Source organism: Sardina pilchardus, chromosome 12 (genome assembly GCF_963854185.1).
Source record: "Sardina pilchardus chromosome 12, fSarPil1.1, whole genome shotgun sequence".
NCBI classification, from domain to species: domain Eukaryota; kingdom Metazoa; phylum Chordata; class Actinopteri; order Clupeiformes; family Clupeidae; genus Sardina; species Sardina pilchardus.
Genome location: NC_085005.1, coordinates 26,214,671 through 26,228,864, shown reverse-complemented (window position 1 = coordinate 26,228,864; position 14,194 = coordinate 26,214,671). Strand labels below are relative to the sequence as shown.

General features: G+C 49.8%; 38 non-coding genes across 38 annotated transcripts; all 38 read right to left on the bottom strand.

Annotated features, from left to right (window-relative positions):
* Nucleotides 1–159: 159 nt before the first annotated feature.
* trnat-agu (transfer RNA threonine (anticodon AGU)) lies at nt 160–233 on the bottom strand. The gene has a single exon. It is a non-coding gene; the product is annotated as a tRNA-Thr (tRNA).
* Nucleotides 234–538: 305 nt separating this feature from the next.
* Nucleotides 539–612, bottom strand: trnat-agu (transfer RNA threonine (anticodon AGU)). The gene has a single exon. It is a non-coding gene; the product is annotated as a tRNA-Thr (tRNA).
* Nucleotides 613–1,628: 1,016 nt separating this feature from the next.
* On the bottom strand, nt 1,629–1,702 carry trnat-agu (transfer RNA threonine (anticodon AGU)). Its single transcript has one exon. It is a non-coding gene; the product is annotated as a tRNA-Thr (tRNA).
* A 305-nt stretch (nt 1,703–2,007) lies between these two features.
* trnat-agu (transfer RNA threonine (anticodon AGU)) lies at nt 2,008–2,081 on the bottom strand. Its single transcript has one exon. It is a non-coding gene; the product is annotated as a tRNA-Thr (tRNA).
* Nucleotides 2,082–2,248: 167 nt separating this feature from the next.
* Nucleotides 2,249–2,322, bottom strand: trnat-agu (transfer RNA threonine (anticodon AGU)). Its single transcript has one exon. It is a non-coding gene; the product is annotated as a tRNA-Thr (tRNA).
* Nucleotides 2,323–2,627: 305 nt separating this feature from the next.
* trnat-agu (transfer RNA threonine (anticodon AGU)) lies at nt 2,628–2,701 on the bottom strand. Its single transcript has one exon. It is a non-coding gene; the product is annotated as a tRNA-Thr (tRNA).
* A 167-nt stretch (nt 2,702–2,868) lies between these two features.
* trnat-agu (transfer RNA threonine (anticodon AGU)) lies at nt 2,869–2,942 on the bottom strand. The gene has a single exon. It is a non-coding gene; the product is annotated as a tRNA-Thr (tRNA).
* A 305-nt stretch (nt 2,943–3,247) lies between these two features.
* Nucleotides 3,248–3,321, bottom strand: trnat-agu (transfer RNA threonine (anticodon AGU)). Its single transcript has one exon. It is a non-coding gene; the product is annotated as a tRNA-Thr (tRNA).
* A 1,016-nt stretch (nt 3,322–4,337) lies between these two features.
* trnat-agu (transfer RNA threonine (anticodon AGU)) lies at nt 4,338–4,411 on the bottom strand. The gene has a single exon. It is a non-coding gene; the product is annotated as a tRNA-Thr (tRNA).
* Nucleotides 4,412–4,716: 305 nt separating this feature from the next.
* Nucleotides 4,717–4,790, bottom strand: trnat-agu (transfer RNA threonine (anticodon AGU)). Its single transcript has one exon. It is a non-coding gene; the product is annotated as a tRNA-Thr (tRNA).
* A 167-nt stretch (nt 4,791–4,957) lies between these two features.
* Nucleotides 4,958–5,031, bottom strand: trnat-agu (transfer RNA threonine (anticodon AGU)). Its single transcript has one exon. It is a non-coding gene; the product is annotated as a tRNA-Thr (tRNA).
* Nucleotides 5,032–5,336: 305 nt separating this feature from the next.
* Nucleotides 5,337–5,410, bottom strand: trnat-agu (transfer RNA threonine (anticodon AGU)). The gene has a single exon. It is a non-coding gene; the product is annotated as a tRNA-Thr (tRNA).
* Nucleotides 5,411–5,577: 167 nt separating this feature from the next.
* On the bottom strand, nt 5,578–5,651 carry trnat-agu (transfer RNA threonine (anticodon AGU)). The gene has a single exon. It is a non-coding gene; the product is annotated as a tRNA-Thr (tRNA).
* A 305-nt stretch (nt 5,652–5,956) lies between these two features.
* trnat-agu (transfer RNA threonine (anticodon AGU)) lies at nt 5,957–6,030 on the bottom strand. The gene has a single exon. It is a non-coding gene; the product is annotated as a tRNA-Thr (tRNA).
* A 1,016-nt stretch (nt 6,031–7,046) lies between these two features.
* trnat-agu (transfer RNA threonine (anticodon AGU)) lies at nt 7,047–7,120 on the bottom strand. Its single transcript has one exon. It is a non-coding gene; the product is annotated as a tRNA-Thr (tRNA).
* A 305-nt stretch (nt 7,121–7,425) lies between these two features.
* Nucleotides 7,426–7,499, bottom strand: trnat-agu (transfer RNA threonine (anticodon AGU)). The gene has a single exon. It is a non-coding gene; the product is annotated as a tRNA-Thr (tRNA).
* A 167-nt stretch (nt 7,500–7,666) lies between these two features.
* On the bottom strand, nt 7,667–7,740 carry trnat-agu (transfer RNA threonine (anticodon AGU)). The gene has a single exon. It is a non-coding gene; the product is annotated as a tRNA-Thr (tRNA).
* A 305-nt stretch (nt 7,741–8,045) lies between these two features.
* trnat-agu (transfer RNA threonine (anticodon AGU)) lies at nt 8,046–8,119 on the bottom strand. The gene has a single exon. It is a non-coding gene; the product is annotated as a tRNA-Thr (tRNA).
* A 167-nt stretch (nt 8,120–8,286) lies between these two features.
* trnat-agu (transfer RNA threonine (anticodon AGU)) lies at nt 8,287–8,360 on the bottom strand. Its single transcript has one exon. It is a non-coding gene; the product is annotated as a tRNA-Thr (tRNA).
* Nucleotides 8,361–8,665: 305 nt separating this feature from the next.
* Nucleotides 8,666–8,739, bottom strand: trnat-agu (transfer RNA threonine (anticodon AGU)). Its single transcript has one exon. It is a non-coding gene; the product is annotated as a tRNA-Thr (tRNA).
* Nucleotides 8,740–8,906: 167 nt separating this feature from the next.
* On the bottom strand, nt 8,907–8,980 carry trnat-agu (transfer RNA threonine (anticodon AGU)). Its single transcript has one exon. It is a non-coding gene; the product is annotated as a tRNA-Thr (tRNA).
* Nucleotides 8,981–9,285: 305 nt separating this feature from the next.
* On the bottom strand, nt 9,286–9,359 carry trnat-agu (transfer RNA threonine (anticodon AGU)). Its single transcript has one exon. It is a non-coding gene; the product is annotated as a tRNA-Thr (tRNA).
* A 167-nt stretch (nt 9,360–9,526) lies between these two features.
* Nucleotides 9,527–9,600, bottom strand: trnat-agu (transfer RNA threonine (anticodon AGU)). The gene has a single exon. It is a non-coding gene; the product is annotated as a tRNA-Thr (tRNA).
* Nucleotides 9,601–9,905: 305 nt separating this feature from the next.
* Nucleotides 9,906–9,979, bottom strand: trnat-agu (transfer RNA threonine (anticodon AGU)). The gene has a single exon. It is a non-coding gene; the product is annotated as a tRNA-Thr (tRNA).
* Nucleotides 9,980–10,146: 167 nt separating this feature from the next.
* trnat-agu (transfer RNA threonine (anticodon AGU)) lies at nt 10,147–10,220 on the bottom strand. The gene has a single exon. It is a non-coding gene; the product is annotated as a tRNA-Thr (tRNA).
* A 305-nt stretch (nt 10,221–10,525) lies between these two features.
* Nucleotides 10,526–10,599, bottom strand: trnat-agu (transfer RNA threonine (anticodon AGU)). The gene has a single exon. It is a non-coding gene; the product is annotated as a tRNA-Thr (tRNA).
* A 167-nt stretch (nt 10,600–10,766) lies between these two features.
* trnat-agu (transfer RNA threonine (anticodon AGU)) lies at nt 10,767–10,840 on the bottom strand. Its single transcript has one exon. It is a non-coding gene; the product is annotated as a tRNA-Thr (tRNA).
* A 305-nt stretch (nt 10,841–11,145) lies between these two features.
* trnat-agu (transfer RNA threonine (anticodon AGU)) lies at nt 11,146–11,219 on the bottom strand. The gene has a single exon. It is a non-coding gene; the product is annotated as a tRNA-Thr (tRNA).
* A 167-nt stretch (nt 11,220–11,386) lies between these two features.
* On the bottom strand, nt 11,387–11,460 carry trnat-agu (transfer RNA threonine (anticodon AGU)). The gene has a single exon. It is a non-coding gene; the product is annotated as a tRNA-Thr (tRNA).
* A 167-nt stretch (nt 11,461–11,627) lies between these two features.
* Nucleotides 11,628–11,701, bottom strand: trnat-agu (transfer RNA threonine (anticodon AGU)). The gene has a single exon. It is a non-coding gene; the product is annotated as a tRNA-Thr (tRNA).
* Nucleotides 11,702–12,006: 305 nt separating this feature from the next.
* trnat-agu (transfer RNA threonine (anticodon AGU)) lies at nt 12,007–12,080 on the bottom strand. The gene has a single exon. It is a non-coding gene; the product is annotated as a tRNA-Thr (tRNA).
* Nucleotides 12,081–12,247: 167 nt separating this feature from the next.
* On the bottom strand, nt 12,248–12,321 carry trnat-agu (transfer RNA threonine (anticodon AGU)). Its single transcript has one exon. It is a non-coding gene; the product is annotated as a tRNA-Thr (tRNA).
* Nucleotides 12,322–12,488: 167 nt separating this feature from the next.
* Nucleotides 12,489–12,562, bottom strand: trnat-agu (transfer RNA threonine (anticodon AGU)). The gene has a single exon. It is a non-coding gene; the product is annotated as a tRNA-Thr (tRNA).
* A 305-nt stretch (nt 12,563–12,867) lies between these two features.
* On the bottom strand, nt 12,868–12,941 carry trnat-agu (transfer RNA threonine (anticodon AGU)). The gene has a single exon. It is a non-coding gene; the product is annotated as a tRNA-Thr (tRNA).
* A 163-nt stretch (nt 12,942–13,104) lies between these two features.
* trnat-agu (transfer RNA threonine (anticodon AGU)) lies at nt 13,105–13,178 on the bottom strand. The gene has a single exon. It is a non-coding gene; the product is annotated as a tRNA-Thr (tRNA).
* Nucleotides 13,179–13,483: 305 nt separating this feature from the next.
* On the bottom strand, nt 13,484–13,557 carry trnat-agu (transfer RNA threonine (anticodon AGU)). Its single transcript has one exon. It is a non-coding gene; the product is annotated as a tRNA-Thr (tRNA).
* A 167-nt stretch (nt 13,558–13,724) lies between these two features.
* trnat-agu (transfer RNA threonine (anticodon AGU)) lies at nt 13,725–13,798 on the bottom strand. The gene has a single exon. It is a non-coding gene; the product is annotated as a tRNA-Thr (tRNA).
* A 305-nt stretch (nt 13,799–14,103) lies between these two features.
* trnat-agu (transfer RNA threonine (anticodon AGU)) lies at nt 14,104–14,177 on the bottom strand. Its single transcript has one exon. It is a non-coding gene; the product is annotated as a tRNA-Thr (tRNA).
* Nucleotides 14,178–14,194: the final 17 nt, after the last annotated feature.

The window sequence follows — 14,194 nt, the reverse complement described above, 5'->3', positions numbered from 1 at the left end:
TGCCGTGAGAGTAAGATTACTGAGCCCGAAGACCATGAAAAGTCATAGAATGTGCAAGTGGCAGATTTAAAAGCTATGCCACCTCATACACGTGGTACGAAGCAAGAGGCTACTTTTGACGTCACCCTCTTTTTCAGATGGTCCAACTTGTCCAATAGAAGGCACTGCTGAGATTCGAACTCAGGATCTCCTGTTTACTAGACAGGCGCTTTAACCAACTAAGCCACAGCGCCACAGGCACTTCCCGGAGAGTAAGAATGCTGAGCCCGGAGAAAGGTGTTAGCATGTCCAAGTGTCAGATTCACAAGCAAGCAAGGCTACCTCATACACTGAGTTTTGAGTCGGTGTGTCAGAACGCCCGTGTGTTGTCAAAGTATGTCGGCGCCGAGATAAGAGAGCTTGGCGGCCAACAGCGGCACGCAAGGCTGTGAGACTCTTTTGCGCACATTTTCCCCCGTGGTATGACGCAGCTTTCAAGAAGCAAGAGGACGCGTCTGACGTCATCCTCTTGTTCGGATGGTCCAACTTGTCCAATAGAAGGCACTGCTGAGATTCGAACTCAGGATCTCCTGTTTACTAGACAGGCGCTTTAACCAACTAAGCCACAGCGCCACAGGCACTGCCGTGAGAGTAAAGGCCGTGGCACGGTCCTCCGTCTGCGTCACGCGCACGCGGCACTGGTGAGCGCGTGACGAGAATTGCGTCATTTTTACGGCATGCGTCGCGTTTTTGAGTCGACCAAAATTTAAGACCGCGCGTCTCTTTCACGCGTAGACTACGCATGTGTGAAACGGAACTGCTGTAAAGACGCCGCTCCAGTAGGTGGAGCACGTACAGAAATAGCGCTTAAAACTCAGCAAACGGAGACAGAAGAACACTTAAACTGGCGTTTCCTACACGCTAACGTTGTTATATGATGACAAAACATTAGTCTTTGAGTATTTTAATAGTCAGTTGTAAACAAAGACCTCATATGTAATCCAAGTTGTGTAAATGGACTGAAGTTCGCTCTAAATATATACTTTTATCGATTATGCTAACCGTTAGCATCTCTATGGGATTTCCCATACACATTAGCCATAAGCTAACCCATTAGTTTAGCTGTAACTTGGAATGCTAGCCTACGCGTGGTGTGCTGTGCCTGTTCTGGTGGATGATAAATGGAGAGATGTGAAGAACCAACTCATCAAACTTTTCAGCAGACATGAGAAAGTACTCGTGGTGCTTCTCCTCATCTAACAGCTGCATCTTTTGTGTATTTAAGTGTGGAACACTCCTTCCCTGGCTCTTCCTAGTTCAGTGGTTGCACATCCCAGAGTATCACAGTTAATTCGTAGTGCGCCGGCGCTAACCTTGATCGGCTGGCGCGCATTCAGGACACAGACATTGGAGTATGCCTCGTATACGCGTCTAAAATGACGCACGTCAAATGTCCAGTGCCGCGTGCGCGTGACGCAGACGGAGGAGCGTGCTAGAGCCTTAAGACTACTGAGCCCGAAGACCATGAAAAGTCATAGAATGTGCAAGTGGCAGATTTAAAAGCTATGCCACCTCATACACGTGGTACGAAGCAAGAGGCTACTTTTGACGTCACCCTCTTTTTCAGACGGTCCAACTTGTCCAATAGAAGGCACTGCTGAGATTCGAACTCAGGATCTCCTGTTTACTAGACAGGCGCTTTAACCAACTAAGCCACAGCGCCACAGGCACTTCCCGGAGAGTAAGAATGCTGAGCCCGGAGAAAGGTGTTAGCATGTCCAAGTGTCAGATTCACAAGCAAGCAAGGCTACCTCATACACTGAGTTTTGAGTCGGTGTGTCAGAACGCCCGTGTGTTGTCAAAGTATGTCGGCGCCGAGATAAGAGAGCCTGGCGGCCAACAGCGGCACGCAAGGCTGTGAGACTGTTTTGCGTACATTTTCCCCCGTGGTATGACGCAGCTTTCAAGAAGCAAGAGGACGCGTCTGACGTCATCCTCTTGTTCGGATGGTCCAACTTGTCCAATAGAAGGCACTGCTGAGATTCGAACTCAGGATCTCCTGTTTACTAGACAGGCGCTTTAACCAACTAAGACACAGCGCCACAGGCAATGCCGTGAGAGTAAGATTACTGAGCCCGAAGACCATGAAAAGTCATAGAATGTGCAAGTGGCAGATTTAAAAGCTATGCCACCTCATACACGTGGTACGAAGCAAGAGGCTACTTTTGACGTCACCCTCTTTTTCAGACGGTCCAACTTGTCCAATAGAAGGCACTGCTGAGATTCGAACTCAGGATCTCCTGTTTACTAGACAGGCGCTTTAACCAACTAAGCCACAGCGCCACAGGCACTTCCCGGAGAGTAAGAATGCTGAGCCCGGAGAAAGGTGTTAGCATGTCCAAGTGTCAGATTCACAAGCAAGCAAGACTACCTCATACACTGAGTTTTGAGTCGGTGTGTCAGAACGCCCGTGTGTTGTCAAAGTATGTCGGCGCCATGATAAGAGAGCCTGGCGGCCAACAGCGGCACGCAAGGCTGTGAGACTGTTTTGCGCACATTTTCCCCCGTGGTATGACGCAGCTTTCAAGAAGCAAGAGGACGCGTCTGACGTCATCCTCTTGTTCGGATGGTCCAACTTGTCCAATAGAAGGCACTGCTGAGATTCGAACTCAGGATCTCCTGTTTACTAGACAGGCGCTTTAACCAACTAAGCCACAGCGCCACAGGCAATGCCGTGAGAGTAAGATTACTGAGCCCGAAGACCATGAAAAGTCATAGAATGTGCAAGTGGCAGATTTAAAAGCTATGCCACCTCATACACGTGGTACGAAGCAAGAGGCTACTTTTGACGTCACCCTCTTTTTCAGATGGTCCAACTTGTCCAATAGAAGGCACTGCTGAGATTCGAACTCAGGATCTCCTGTTTACTAGACAGGCGCTTTAACCAACTAAGCCACAGCGCCACAGGCACTTCCCGGAGAGTAAGAATGCTGAGCCCGGAGAAAGGTGTTAGCATGTCCAAGTGTCAGATTCACAAGCAAGCAAGGCTACCTCATACACTGAGTTTTGAGTCGGTGTGTCAGAACGCCCGTGTGTTGTCAAAGTATGTCGGCGCCGAGATAAGAGAGCTTGGCGGCCAACAGCGGCACGCAAGGCTGTGAGACTGTTTTGCGCACATTTTCCCCCGTGGTATGACGCAGCTTTCAAGAAGCAAGAGGACGCGTCTGACGTCATCCTCTTGTTCGGATGGTCCAACTTGTCCAATAGAAGGCACTGCTGAGATTCGAACTCAGGATCTCCTGTTTACTAGACAGGCGCTTTAACCAACTAAGCCACAGCGCCACAGGCACTGCCGTGAGAGTAAAGGCCGTGGCACGGTCCTCCGTCTGCGTCACGCGCACGCGGCACTGGTGAGCGCGTGACGAGAATTGCGTCATTTTTACGGCATGCGTCGCGTTTTTGAGTCGACCAAAATTTAAGACCGCGCGTCTCTTTCACGCGTAGACTACGCATGTGTGAAACGGAACTGCTGTAAAGACGCCGCTCCAGTAGGTGGAGCACGTACAGAAATAGCGCTTAAAACTCAGCAAACGGAGACAGAAGAACACTTAAACTGGCGTTTCCTACACGCTAACGTTGTTATATGATGACAAAACATTAGTCTTTGAGTATTTTAATAGTCAGTTGTAAACAAAGACCTCATATGTAATCCAAGTTGTGTAAATGGACTGAAGTTCGCTCTAAATATATACTTTTATCGATTATGCTAACCGTTAGCATCTCTATGGGATTTCCCATACACATTAGCCATAAGCTAACCCATTAGTTTAGCTGTAACTTGGAATGCTAGCCTACGCGTGGTGTGCTGTGCCTGTTCTGGTGGATGATAAATGGAGAGATGTGAAGAACCAACTCATCAAACTTTTCAGCAGACATGAGAAAGTACTCGTGGTGCTTCTCCTCATCTAACAGCTGCATCTTTTGTGTATTTAAGTGTGGAACACTCCTTCCCTGGCTCTTCCTAGTTCAGTGGTTGCACATCCCAGAGTATCACAGTTAATTCGTAGTGCGCCGGCGCTAACCTTGATCGGCTGGCGCGCATTCAGGACACAGACATTGGAGTATGCCTCGTATACGCGTCTAAAATGACGCACGTCAAATGTCCAGTGCCGCGTGCGCGTGACGCAGACGGAGGAGCGTGCTAGAGCCTTAAGACTACTGAGCCCGAAGACCATGAAAAGTCATAGAATGTGCAAGTGGCAGATTTAAAAGCTATGCCACCTCATACACGTGGTACGAAGCAAGAGGCTACTTTTGACGTCACCCTCTTTTTCAGACGGTCCAACTTGTCCAATAGAAGGCACTGCTGAGATTCGAACTCAGGATCTCCTGTTTACTAGACAGGCGCTTTAACCAACTAAGCCACAGCGCCACAGGCACTTCCCGGAGAGTAAGAATGCTGAGCCCGGAGAAAGGTGTTAGCATGTCCAAGTGTCAGATTCACAAGCAAGCAAGGCTACCTCATACACTGAGTTTTGAGTCGGTGTGTCAGAACGCCCGTGTGTTGTCAAAGTATGTCGGCGCCGAGATAAGAGAGCCTGGCGGCCAACAGCGGCACGCAAGGCTGTGAGACTGTTTTGCGCACATTTTCCCCCGTGGTATGACGCAGCTTTCAAGAAGCAAGAGGACGCGTCTGACGTCATCCTCTTGTTCGGATGGTCCAACTTGTCCAATAGAAGGCACTGCTGAGATTCGAACTCAGGATCTCCTGTTTACTAGACAGGCGCTTTAACCAACTAAGCCACAGCGCCACAGGCACTGCCGTGAGAGCAAGACTACTGAGCCCGAAGACCATGAAAAGTCATAGAATGTGCAAGTGGCAGATTTAAAAGCTATGCCACCTCATACACGTGGTACGAAGCAAGAGGCTACTTTTGACGTCACCCTCTTTTTCAGACGGTCCAACTTGTCCAATAGAAGGCACTGCTGAGATTCGAACTCAGGATCTCCTGTTTACTAGACAGGCGCTTTAACCAACTAAGCCACAGCGCCACAGGCACTTCCCGGAGAGTAAGAATGCTGAGCCCGGAGAAAGGTGTTAGCATGTCCAAGTGTCAGATTCACAAGCAAGCAAGGCTACCTCATACACTGAGTTTTGAGTCGGTGTGTCAGAACGCCCGTGTGTTGTCAAAGTATGTCGGCGCCGAGATAAGAGAGCCTGGCGGCCAACAGCGGCACGCAAGGCTGTGAGACTGTTTTGCGCACATTTTCCCCCGTGGTATGACGCAGCTTTCAAGAAGCAAGAGGACGCGTCTGACGTCATCCTCTTGTTCGGATGGTCCAACTTGTCCAATAGAAGGCACTGCTGAGATTCGAACTCAGGATCTCCTGTTTACTAGACAGGCGCTTTAACCAACTAAGCCACAGTGCCACAGGCAATGCCGTGAGAGTAAGATTACTGAGCCCGAAGACCATGAAAAGTCATAGAATGTGCAAGTGGCAGATTTAAAAGCTATGCCACCTCATACACGTGGTACGAAGCAAGAGGCTACTTTTGACGTCACCCTCTTTTTCAGATGGTCCAACTTGTCCAATAGAAGGCACTGCTGAGATTCGAACTCAGGATCTCCTGTTTACTAGACAGGCGCTTTAACCAACTAAGCCACAGCGCCACAGGCACTTCCCGGAGAGTAAGAATGCTGAGCCCGGAGAAAGGTGTTAGCATGTCCAAGTGTCAGATTCACAAGCAAGCAAGGCTACCTCATACACTGAGTTTTGAGTCGGTGTGTCAGAACGCCCGTGTGTTGTCAAAGTATGTCGGCGCCGAGATAAGAGAGCTTGGCGGCCAACAGCGGCACGCAAGGCTGTGAGACTGTTTTGCGCACATTTTCCCCCGTGGTATGACGCAGCTTTCAAGAAGCAAGAGGACGCGTCTGACGTCATCCTCTTGTTCGGATGGTCCAACTTGTCCAATAGAAGGCACTGCTGAGATTCGAACTCAGGATCTCCTGTTTACTAGACAGGCGCTTTAACCAACTAAGCCACAGCGCCACAGGCACTGCCGTGAGAGTAAAGGCCGTGGCACGGTCCTCCGTCTGCGTCACGCGCACGCGGCACTGGTGAGCGCGTGACGAGAATTGCGTCATTTTTACGGCATGCGTCGCGTTTTTGAGTCGACCAAAATTTAAGACCGCGCGTCTCTTTCACGCGTAGACTACGCATGTGTGAAACGGAACTGCTGTAAAGACGCCGCTCCAGTAGGTGGAGCACGTACAGAAATAGCGCTTAAAACTCAGCAAACGGAGACAGAAGAACACTTAAACTGGCGTTTCCTACACGCTAACGTTGTTATATGATGACAAAACATTAGTCTTTGAGTATTTTAATAGTCAGTTGTAAACAAAGACCTCATATGTAATCCAAGTTGTGTAAATGGACTGAAGTTCGCTCTAAATATATACTTTTATCGATTATGCTAACCGTTAGCATCTCTATGGGATTTCCCATACACATTAGCCATAAGCTAACCCATTAGTTTAGCTGTAACTTGGAATGCTAGCCTACGCGTGGTGTGCTGTGCCTGTTCTGGTGGATGATAAATGGAGAGATGTGAAGAACCAACTCATCAAACTTTTCAGCAGACATGAGAAAGTACTCGTGGTGCTTCTCCTCATCTAACAGCTGCATCTTTTGTGTATTTAAGTGTGGAACACTCCTTCCCTGGCTCTTCCTAGTTCAGTGGTTGCACATCCCAGAGTATCACAGTTAATTCGTAGTGCGCCGGCGCTAACCTTGATCGGCTGGCGCGCATTCAGGACACAGACATTGGAGTATGCCTCGTATACGCGTCTAAAATGACGCACGTCAAATGTCCAGTGCCGCGTGCGCGTGACGCAGACGGAGGAGCGTGCTAGAGCCTTAAGACTACTGAGCCCGAAGACCATGAAAAGTCATAGAATGTGCAAGTGGCAGATTTAAAAGCTATGCCACCTCATACACGTGGTACGAAGCAAGAGGCTACTTTTGACGTCACCCTCTTTTTCAGACGGTCCAACTTGTCCAATAGAAGGCACTGCTGAGATTCGAACTCAGGATCTCCTGTTTACTAGACAGGCGCTTTAACCAACTAAGCCACAGCGCCACAGGCACTTCCCGGAGAGTAAGAATGCTGAGCCCGGAGAAAGGTGTTAGCATGTCCAAGTGTCAGATTCACAAGCAAGCAAGGCTACCTCATACACTGAGTTTTGAGTCGGTGTGTCAGAACGCCCGTGTGTTGTCAAAGTATGTCGGCGCCGAGATAAGAGAGCCTGGCGGCCAACAGCGGCACGCAAGGCTGTGAGACTGTTTTGCGTACATTTTCCCCCGTGGTATGACGCAGCTTTCAAGAAGCAAGAGGACGCGTCTGACGTCATCCTCTTGTTCGGATGGTCCAACTTGTCCAATAGAAGGCACTGCTGAGATTCGAACTCAGGATCTCCTGTTTACTAGACAGGCGCTTTAACCAACTAAGACACAGCGCCACAGGCAATGCCGTGAGAGTAAGATTACTGAGCCCGAAGACCATGAAAAGTCATAGAATGTGCAAGTGGCAGATTTAAAAGCTATGCCACCTCATACACGTGGTACGAAGCAAGAGGCTACTTTTGACGTCACCCTCTTTTTCAGACGGTCCAACTTGTCCAATAGAAGGCACTGCTGAGATTCGAACTCAGGATCTCCTGTTTACTAGACAGGCGCTTTAACCAACTAAGCCACAGCGCCACAGGCACTTCCCGGAGAGTAAGAATGCTGAGCCCGGAGAAAGGTGTTAGCATGTCCAAGTGTCAGATTCACAAGCAAGCAAGACTACCTCATACACTGAGTTTTGAGTCGGTGTGTCAGAACGCCCGTGTGTTGTCAAAGTATGTCGGCGCCATGATAAGAGAGCCTGGCGGCCAACAGCGGCACGCAAGGCTGTGAGACTGTTTTGCGCACATTTTCCCCCGTGGTATGACGCAGCTTTCAAGAAGCAAGAGGACGCGTCTGACGTCATCCTCTTGTTCGGATGGTCCAACTTGTCCAATAGAAGGCACTGCTGAGATTCGAACTCAGGATCTCCTGTTTACTAGACAGGCGCTTTAACCAACTAAGCCACAGCGCCACAGGCACTGCCGTGAGAGCAAGACTACTGAGCCCGAAGACCATGAAAAGTCATAGAATGTGCAAGTGGCAGATTTAAAAGCTATGCCACCTCATACACGTGGTACGAAGCAAGAGGCTACTTTTGACGTCACCCTCTTTTTCAGACGGTCCAACTTGTCCAATAGAAGGCACTGCTGAGATTCGAACTCAGGATCTCCTGTTTACTAGACAGGCGCTTTAACCAACTAAGCCACAGCGCCACAGGCACTTCCCGGAGAGTAAGAATGCTGAGCCCGGAGAAAGGTGTTAGCATGTCCAAGTGTCAGATTCACAAGCAAGCAAGGCTACCTCATACACTGAGTTTTGAGTCGGTGTGTCAGAACGCCCGTGTGTTGTCAAAGTATGTCGGCGCCGAGATAAGAGAGCCTGGCGGCCAACAGCGGCACGCAAGGCTGTGAGACTGTTTTGCGTACATTTTCCCCCGTGGTATGACGCAGCTTTCAAGAAGCAAGAGGACGCGTCTGACGTCATCCTCTTGTTCGGATGGTCCAACTTGTCCAATAGAAGGCACTGCTGAGATTCGAACTCAGGATCTCCTGTTTACTAGACAGGCGCTTTAACCAACTAAGCCACAGCGCCACAGGCAATGCCGTGAGAGTAAGATTACTGAGCCCGAAGACCATGAAAAGTCATAGAATGTGCAAGTGGCAGATTTAAAAGCTATGCCACCTCATACACGTGGTACGAAGCAAGAGGCTACTTTTGACGTCACCCTCTTTTTCAGATGGTCCAACTTGTCCAATAGAAGGCACTGCTGAGATTCGAACTCAGGATCTCCTGTTTACTAGACAGGCGCTTTAACCAACTAAGCCACAGCGCCACAGGCACTTCCCGGAGAGTAAGAATGCTGAGCCCGGAGAAAGGTGTTAGCATGTCCAAGTGTCAGATTCACAAGCAAGCAAGGCTACCTCATACACTGAGTTTTGAGTCGGTGTGTCAGAACGCCCGTGTGTTGTCAAAGTATTTCGGCGCCGAGATAAGAGAGCCTGGCGGCCAACAGCGGCAAGCAAGGCTGTGAGACTGTTTTGCGCACATTTTCCCCCGTGGTATGACGCAGCTTTCAAGAAGCAAGAGGACGCGTCTGACGTCATCCTCTTGTTCGGATGGTCCAACTTGTCCAATAGAAGGCACTGCTGAGATTCGAACTCAGGATCTCCTGTTTACTAGACAGGCGCTTTAACCAACTAAGCCACAGCGCCACAGGCACTGCCGTGAGAGTAAGACTACTGAGCCCGAAGACCATGAAAAGTCATAGAATGTGCAAGTGGCAGATTTAAAAGCTATGCCACCTCATACACGTGGTACGAAGCAAGAGGCTACTTTTGACGTCACCCTCTTTTTCAGATGGTCCAACTTGTCCAATAGAAGGCACTGCTGAGATTCGAACTCAGGATCTCCTGTTTACTAGACAGGCACTTTAACCAACTAAGCCACAGCGCCACAGGCACTTCCCGGAGAGTAAGAATGCTGAGCCCGGAGAAAGGTGTTAGCATGTCCAAGTGTCAGATTCACAAGCAAGCAAGGCTACCTCATACACTGAGTTTTGAGTCGGTGTGTCAGAACGCCCGTGTGTTGTCAAAGTATGTCGGCGCCGAGATAAGAGAGCCTGGCGGCCAACAGCGACACGCAAGGCTGTGAGACTGTTTTGCGCACATTTTCCCCCGTGGTATGACGCAGCTTTCAAGAAGCAAGAGGACGCGTCTGACGTCATCCTCTTGTTCGGATGGTCCAACTTGTCCAATAGAAGGCACTGCTGAGAGCCGAACTCAGGATCTCCTGTTTACTAGACAGGCGCTTTAACCAACTAAGCCACAGCGCCACAGGCAATGCCGTGAGAGTAAGATTACTGAGCCCGAAGACCATGAAAAGTCATAGAATGTGCAAGTGGCAGATTTAAAAGCTATGCCACCTCATACACGTGGTACGAAGCAAGAGGCTACTTTTGACGTCACCCTCTTTTTCAGATGGTCCAACTTGTCCAATAGAAGGCACTGCTGAGATTCGAACTCAGGATCTCCTGTTTACTAGACAGGCGCTTTAACCAACTAAGCCACAGCGCCACAGGCACTTCCCGGAGAGTAAGAATGCTGAGCCCGGAGAAAGGTGTTAGCATGTCCAAGTGTCAGATTCACAAGCAAGCAAGGCTACCTCATACACTGAGTTTTGAGTCGGTGTGTCAGAACGCCCGTGTGTTGTCAAAGTATGTCGGCGCCGAGATAAGAGAGCCTGGCGGCCAACAGCGGCACGCAAGGCTGTGAGACTGTTTTGCGCACATTTTCCCCCGTGGTATGACGCAGCTTTCAAGAAGCAAGAGGACGCGTCTGACGTCATCCTCTTGTTCGGATGGTCCAACTTGTCCAATAGAAGGCACTGCTGAGATTCGAACTCAGGATCTCCTGTTTACTAGACAGGCGCTTTAACCAACTAAGCCACAGCGCCACAGGCAATGCCGTGAGAGTAAGATTACTGAGCCCGAAGACCATGAAAAGTCATAGAATGTGCAAGTGGCAGATTTAAAAGCTATGCCACCTCATACACGTGGTACGAAGCAAGAGGCTACTTTTGACGTCACCCTCTTTTTCAGATGGTCCAACTTGTCCAATAGAAGGCACTGCTGAGATTCGAACTCAGGATCTCCTGTTTACTAGACAGGCGCTTTAACCAACTAAGCCACAGCGCCACAGGCACTTCCCGGAGAGTAAGAATGCTGAGCCCGGAGAAAGGTGTTAGCATGTCCAAGTGTCAGATTCACAAGCAAGCAAGGCTACCTCATACACTGAGTTTTGAGTCGGTGTGTCAGAACGCCCGTGTGTTGTCAAAGTATGTCGGCGCCGAGATAAGAGAGCCTGGCGGCCAACAGCGACACGCAAGGCTGTGAGACTGTTTTGCGCACATTTTCCCCCGTGGTATGACGCAGCTTTCAAGAAGCAAGAGGACGCGTCTGACGTCATCCTCTTGTTCGGATGGTCCAACTTGTCCAATAGAAGGCACTGCTGAGATTCGAACTCAGGATCTCCTGTTTACTAGACAGGCGCTTTAACCAACTAAGCCACAGCGCCACAGGCAATGCCGTGAGAGTAAGATTACTGAGCCCGAAGACCATGAAAAGTCATAGAATGTGCAAGTGGCAGATTTAAAAGCTATGCCACCTCATACACGTGGTACGAAGCAAGAGGCTACTTTTGACGTCACCCTCTTTTTCAGATGGTCCAACTTGTCCAATAGAAGGCACTGCTGAGATTCGAACTCAGGATCTCCTGTTTACTAGACAGGCGCTTTAACCAACTAAGCCACAGCGCCACAGGCACTGCCGTGAGAGTAAGACTACTGAGCCCGAAGACCATGAAAAGTCATAGAATGTGCAAGTGGCAGATTTAAAAGCTATGCCACCTCATACACGTGGTACGAAGCAAGAGGCTACTTTTGACGTCACCCTCTTTTTCAGATGGTCCAACTTGTCCAATAGAAGGCACTGCTGAGATTCGAACTCAGGATCTCCTGTTTACTAGACAGGCGCTTTAACCAACTAAGCCACAGCGCCACAGGCACTTCCCGGAGAGTAAGAATGCTGAGCCCGGAGAAAGGTGTTAGCATGTCCAAGTGTCAGATTCACAAGCAAGCAAGGCTACCTCATACACTGAATTTTGAGTCGGTGTGTCAGAACGCCCGTGTGTTGTCAAAGTATGTCGGCGCCGAGATAAGAGAGCCTGGCGGCCAACAGCGGCACGCAAGGCTGTGAGACTGTTTTGCGCACATTTTCCCCCGTGGTATGACGCAGCTTTCAAGAAGCAAGAGGACGCGTCTGACGTCATCCTCTTGTTCGGATGGTCCAACTTGTCCAATAGAAGGCACTGCTGAGATTCGAACTCAGGATCTCCTGTTTACTAGACAGGCGCTTTAACCAACTAAGCCACAGCGCCACAGGCACTGCCGTGAGAGTAAGACTACTGAGCCCGAAGACCATGAAAAGTCATAGAATGTGCAAGTGGCAGATTTAAAAGCTATGCCACCTCATACACGTGGTACGAAGCAAGAGGCTACTTTTGACGTCACCCTCTTTTTCAGATGGTCCAACTTGTCCAATAGAAGGCACTGCTGAGATTCGAACACAGGATCTCCTGTTTACTAGACAGGCGCTTTAACCAACTAAGCCACAGCGCCACAGGCACTGCCGTGAGAGTAAGACTACTGAGCCCGAAGACCATGAAAAGTCATAGAATGTGCAAGTGGCAGATTTAAAAGCTATGCCACCTCATACACGTGGTACGAAGCAAGAGGCTACTTTTGACGTCACCCTCTTTTTCAGATGGTCCAACTTGTCCAATAGAAGGCACTGCTGAGATTCGAACTCAGGATCTCCTGTTTACTAGACAGGCGCTTTAACCAACTAAGCCACAGCGCCACAGGCACTTCCCGGAGAGTAAGAATGCTGAGCCCGGAGAAAGGTGTTAGCATGTCCAAGTGTCAGATTCACAAGCAAGCAAGGCTACCTCATACACTGAGTTTTGAGTCGGTGTGTCAGAACGCCCGTGTGTTGTCAAAGTATGTCGGCGCCGAGATAAGAGAGCCTGGCGGCCAACAGCGGCACGCAAGGCTGTGAGACTGTTTTGCGCACATTTTCCCCCGTGGTATGACGCAGCTTTCAAGAAGCAAGAGGACGCGTCTGACGTCATCCTCTTGTTCGGATGGTCCAACTTGTCCAATAGAAGGCACTGCTGAGAGTCGAACTCAGGATCTCCTGTTTACTAGACAGGCGCTTTAACCAACTAAGCCACAGCGCCACAGGCACTGCCGTGAGAGTCTACTGAGCCCGAAGACCATGAAAAGTCATAGAATGTGCAAGTGGCAGATTTAAAAGCTATGCCACCTCATACACGTGGTACGAAGCAAGAGGCTACTTTTGACGTCACCCTCTTTTTCAGATGGTCCAACTTGTCCAATAGAAGGCACTGCTGAGATTCGGACTCAGGATCTCCTGTTTACTAGACAGGCGCTTTAACCAACTAAGCCACAGCGCCACAGGCACTTCCCGGAGAGTAAGAATGCTGAGCCCGGAGAAAGGTGTTAGCATGTCCAAGTGTCAGATTCACAAGCAAGCAAGGCTACCTCATACACTGAGTTTTGAGTCGGTGTGTCAGAACGCCCGTGTGTTGTCAAAGTATGTCGGCGCCGAGATAAGAGAGCCTGGCGGCCAACAGCGGCACGCAAGGCTGTGAGACTGTTTTGCGCACATTTTCCCCCGTGGTATGACGCAGCTTTCAAGAAGCAAGAGGACGCGTCTGACGTCATCCTCTTGTTCGGATGGTCCAACTTGTCCAATAGAAGGCACTGCTGAGATTCGAACTCAGGATCTCCTGTTTACTAGACAGGCGCTTTAACCAACTAAGCCACAGCGCCACAGGCAATGCCGTGAGAGTAAGATTACTGAGCCCGAAGACCATGAAAAGTCATAGAATGTGCAAGTGGCAGATTTAAAAGCTATGCCACCTCATACACGTGGTACGAAGCAAGAGGTTACTTTTGACGTCACCCTCTTTTTCAGATGGTCCAACTTGTCCAATAGAAGGCACTGCTGAGATTCGAACTCAGGATCTCCTGTTTACTAGACAGGCGCTTTAACCAACTAAGCCACAGCGCCACAGGCACTTCCCGGAGAGTAAGAATGCTGAGCCCGGAGAAAGGTGTTAGCATGTCCAAGTGTCAGATTCACAAGCAAGCAAGGCTACCTCATACACTGAGTTTTGAGTCGGTGTGTCAGAACGCCCGTGTGTTGTCAAAGTATGTCGGCGCCGAGATAAGAGAGCCTGGCGGCCAACAGCGGCAAGCAAGGCTGTGAGACTGTTTTGCGCACATTTTCCCCCGTGGTATGACGCAGCTTTCAAGAAGCAAGAGGACGCGTCTGACGTCATCCTCTTGTTCGGATGGTCCAACTTGTCCAATAGAAGGCACTGCTGAGATTCGAACTCAGGATCTCCTGTTTACTAGACAGGCGCTTTAACCAACTAAGCCACAGCGCCACAGGCACTGCCGTGAG